We start from the raw sequence: 5,000 nt of genomic DNA on the forward strand, positions 1-5,000 counted from the left end.
TGCCAACTTGGCATTTGAGAGTATACTACATTTCCATAAATCTCGCATCCTGCAAACCGTTCTAATATGGCACGCTGAAAAACGCCTACTCCATAGATCACAGCGCAGCGTTCAGATGCGCGGTTGTCTTGGTGTCTGTCCAGCGACACACCTGTTTTTATTTATTGTTTTGTTTGGTTTTTTTTCACACCTCCATCATCATATTACGGCTTTATCACACCTGTTTCGAATCATCCACTAAAAAAAACAGACTTCGGGTCTGTCTGGTGTGTGTTGTTGCCGTGGCGCTACGTCTGGTCTGGAACGCGGCCAGCGAGGTGCTTTTAACAGCCGGAGAACAGTGAACCGGTCGGAGGGCAGCTGCGGAGGTCTCACACCACCCCCGCCTCCAGGGCGGCACGGAGGGCACCGTCCTCCCGTCTTTTTTTTACGGCGTGTGGCACGCACGACGGCTTTCACACCATTTTCATTGCTCGAAAAACACATTTAGCGTTTCTTTCTTTTTTTTTACGCAACGTCGCGCGTCCCCTCCCCCCCCCCCACTGCTCCTCGGTGCTGTGTTGAGTTTATGACGTTACACAACGGTTAAAATATACAACCGCGAAAACAAATCACACCCGCGAGGGGTTCTTTCTCACACTCGCCAGCCAGGTGGCAGTGACGCCTGGCCTGTATAACGGCTGCTAGCTCGTGGTGGAAGAAGAAGACACAATATGCTACAATTACACAACCACCACCATTCTCCTCCTCCTGTTAACATTTCTCACACGATGGGTTTCTCTAATGTGTCTGTTGTTCAAGCGTGGTATGCTAATGGCCGTTTCTGGTTTTTACGTTCATCGCAGTTTAGTTTTGTTTTAACACAGCTGTAAGGGCTTGGGTGCCAATGAGAGAGAGAGAGGGGGGGGGAGGGGGGGGTCTACTAGAGGGGGGACTGGAGAGCACATTTTTGGATTGCGCACATCAAGAGAGCAAGCAGCTGAAGGTGATTATGTCCCCCCTACCCACTCCCCTGACTCCATCCAGACACACACACATGGACACCCCCCCCCCCACACACACACATAAAACACACACACACACACACACACTTGAGCCCCCTCTTCAACTCTGTACACCCCCCCCCCCCCCCTCCACCACCTTGTGTCTGGGTCTGATCAGCCCCTGCCGCTGCCTGGCTGCCCTATGGTCACACTAAGAGCTCAGTGGGGGTCAAAAGCTCACAACACAAACCAGTGAGAGGCAGCGGCAGAAACAGTCCGTCAGCACATTCCCTGGGAACCTGGGATGGAGTAATCCCACTAACAGGGAGGGGGAGAGAGGAGGGGGGGGGCGGGGGGGGGGGGACAGAGAGAGAGGAGGGGGGGGACAGGGAGAGAGGAGGGGGGGGACAGAGAGAGTGGAGGGGGGACAGAGAGTGGGGGGGACCAGAGAGAGTAGAGGGGACACAGAGAGTGGAGAGGGGACAGAGAGAGTGGAGGGGGGACAGAGAGAGTGGAGGGGGGACAGAGAGAGTGGAGGGGGGACAGAGAGAGTGGAGGGGGGACAGAGAGAGTAGAGGGGACAGGGAGAGTGGGGGGGACAGGGAGTGTGGAGGGGGACAGAGAGAGTGGAGGGGGGACAGAGAGAGAGGAGGGGGACACAGGGAGAGTGGGGGGGGACAGGGAGAGTGGGGGGGGACAGGGAGTGTGGAGGGGGACAGAGAGAGTGGAGGGGGACAGAGAGAGAGTGGAGGGGGGGACAGAGAGAGTGGAGGGGGGACAGAGAGAGTGGAGGGGGGGGACAGAGAGAGTGGGGGGGACACAGAGAGTGGGGGGGGACAGAGAAGTGGGGGGGGGGAACAGAGAGAGCGGAGGGCGGACAGAGAGAGTGGAGGGGGGGACAGAGAGAGTGGGGGGGGGACAGAGAGAGTGGAGGGGGGGACAGAGAGTGTGGAGGGGGGACAGAGAGAGTGGAGGGGGGACAGGGAGAGAGGGGGGGGGGAGAGAGAGTAGAGGGGGGACAGAGAGAGTGGGGGACACACAGAGAGAGTGGGGGGGGACACAGAGAGAGTGGAGGGGGGGACAGAGAGAGTGGAGGGGGACAGAGAGAGTGGATGGGGAGACAGAGAGAGTGGAGGGGGGACAGAGAGAGTGGAGGGGGGGGACAGAGAGTGTGGAGGGGGGGACAGAGAGTGTGGGGGGGACAGAGAGTGTGGAGGGGGGGGACAGAGAGAGTGGAGGGAGGGACAGAGAGAGAGTGGAGGGGGACAGAGAGAGAGTGGGGGGGGACAGAGAGAGTGGAGGGGACAGAGAGAGTGGGGGGGACAGAGAGTGTGGAGGGGGGGACAGAGAGAGTGGGGGAGGGACAGAGAGAGTGGAGGGGGGGGACAGAGAGAGTGGAGGGGGGACAGAGAGAGTGGAGGGGGGGACAGAGAGTGTGGAGGGGGGGACAGAGAGAGTGGGGGGAGGGACAGAGAGAGTGGAGGGGGGGACAGAGAGAGTGGAGGGGGGGACAGAGAGAGTGGGGGGGGGACAGAGAGAGTGGAGGGGACAGAGAGAGTGGAGGGGGGGGACAGGAGAGAGTGGGGGGGGACACAGAGAGTGGAGGGGGGACAGAGAGAGTGGAAGGGGGACAGTTGAGAGTGGAGGGGGGACAGAGAGAGTGGGGGGGACAGAGAGAGTGGAGGGGGGGACAGAGAGAGTGGAGGGGGGACAGAGAGAGTGGGGGGGACAGAGAGAGTGGGAGGGGACAGAGAGAGTGGGGGGGGACAGAGAGTGTGGAGGGGGGGACAGAGAGAGTGGGGGACACACAGGAGAGAGTGGGGGGGACAGAGAGAGTGGGGGGACAGAGAGTGTGGAGGGGGGGGACAGAGAGAGTGGGGGACACACAGAGAGAGTGGAGGGGGACAGAGAGAGTGGAGGGGGGACAGAGAGAGTGGGGGGGACAGAGAGAGTGGAGGGGGGGACAGAGAGTGGAGGGGGAGACAGAGAGAGAGGAGGGGGGACAGAGAGAGTGGAGGGGGGGGGACAGAGAGAGTGGGGGGGACACAGCAGAGAGATTGGAGGGGGAGACAGAGAGTGATATTATAAATATCGTAATATTAAAAAGAGTGAGCTCTCTCACTGACAGTGTTTCTGCACTTGAGCCAGAGCACACCTGGTCTACAAGCAGACACACACACACACACACACACACACACACACACACACACACACACACGCACGTGCACGTACACACACACACACACACACGTGCACGTACACACACACACACACACACACACACACACGTGCAAGTGCACGTACACACACACACACACACACACACACACACACACACACACACACACGCACACACACACACACACACACACACACACACACACACACACACACACGTACATACATACAGGTTCTATAGCTGGACCAGGCCAGGCTGTGGTCATGTGAACGCAGGAATAAAGTGCTAATCGTCCCCTAATCCCCTCCCTCCCCTCCCTGCCTCCCCCCCCTCCCTCCCTCCCTGCCTCCCCCCCTCCCTCCCCCCTCCCTCCCTCCCTCCCCCCGCCCTGCTGGTACCAGCTGACAGCCAGACCAGGCTGGAGAGTTTCCACTGGGGCCCCCGATGACGTCTCACTCTCCTCTCTCTCTCTCACTCTTTCTCTATCATACTCTCCCCCTCTCTCTGTCTCTCTCTCTCAGTCTTTATCTCTATCACACTCTCCTCTCTCTCTCTGTCCTTATCCTCTCCCTCCCCTCTATCTTCTCTCCTTCTCTTCTTTCTCTCTCTCTCTCTCTTTCTCTATCACACACACCCTCTCTCTCCTCTCCCTTGTTTCTCACTGTCTCTCTCTCTCTCTCTTTCTCCTCTCTCCCGTGTCTCTAACTCTCTTTCTCTCTCTCTCTCTCCTCTCCTCTCCCCTCAGCCATGGTGCTCACACATCACAGCTCACCGCCCCCCCCCCACCCCCCCCACCCCAACCCTCCGGCCCCTGTGGCCTCCCTACGGGGGGGGTTGAGCAGCCGTGCACAAACATGTCCTTTATGGGCCATGTCCTTTATGACATGGCATTTCACGCAGCCACGGCTACTCCGGCGCCAAGCCCGGCCCCCCCACCCCCCCCCCATCCATCCCAGCCAAGCTAGCTAGCGCTGTTCTAAACTCTGTCGAATCCACGTTTGGTCCTGTGCTTGTTTGTGCTGGCCGCCGCCGCCGCAGATCCAGGTACAGTTTGTGCCGGGAGGCTAAACGGGACGATAAAGTGGTCGGATGATGGAAAACTCTAACTCCCAGGGTGCTATGCTTTGGCAAGGCCCAGGCTCACAGAAAAAAAAAGGGGGGGGGGGGGGGGGGTTTAAATTGGAGGGTGGATGGGGTGGGGTGGGGTGGGGGGGGGTGACTTGAGGGGAGGAGGGGGAGGGGTGTGGGGGTGGGGAGGAGGGCTGCTGCACGGAGGACCGACTGTGAAGGTCTGCTGGACGGAGCGCAACAATGTGGAAGGTCTCATGCTTCTGAAAAAAAATAAATAGGACTGCTAAAACGCTGCATGCTTTTTTTTTTTTTTTTTATGAACTGTCCTTGGCTTGTCTAGAGCCTCGGCAAGACGGGTCTGCCTGCTTCTGCCGGAGGTGTCTGAGTGCAGGATGGTGAGAGAGAGAGAGAGAGAGAGAGAGAGAGAGAGAGAGAGAGAGAGAGAGAGGGAGGGAGGGAGGGAGGGAGGGAGGGAGGCGCAGAGAGAGGAGAGAGGAGAGAGGAGAGTGGAAAAGAGTGAGAGAGAGGGAAATGAAAGCTGTACAGGGGCGGGAGGAAAAGAGGAGAGGGAAAGAGAGTGAGAGAGAGAGAGAGGTAGAGAAGGTAGGTAGAGAGAGAGAGGGAGAGAAAGTGAGAGAAGGGGGCTGGGATGTGTAATCTGGCCTCGACGCAGGGGCAGACCGTGGCACTGCTCGTATTATAACAGCTGCAAGGGATTTCCATTGTAAAATCAGCTGACTTGATGAAAGGACCACTTGTTGCCTGGA

At 58.4% G+C, this 5,000-nt stretch overlaps 1 protein-coding gene across 1 annotated transcript in view; it reads right to left on the reverse strand.

Moving 5' to 3' along the window:
* The window catches only part of adamts10 (ADAM metallopeptidase with thrombospondin type 1 motif, 10), a gene marked incomplete at both ends in the record, with an annotated part of 36,455 nt that overhangs the window by 6,892 nt on the left and 24,563 nt on the right, over positions 1 to 5,000 (reverse strand).

This window comes from Nansenia antarctica, assembly GCF_963989245.1.
Source record: "Nansenia antarctica genome assembly, chromosome: 7".
NCBI classification, from domain to species: Eukaryota; Metazoa; Chordata; class Actinopteri; order Argentiniformes; family Microstomatidae; genus Nansenia; species Nansenia antarctica.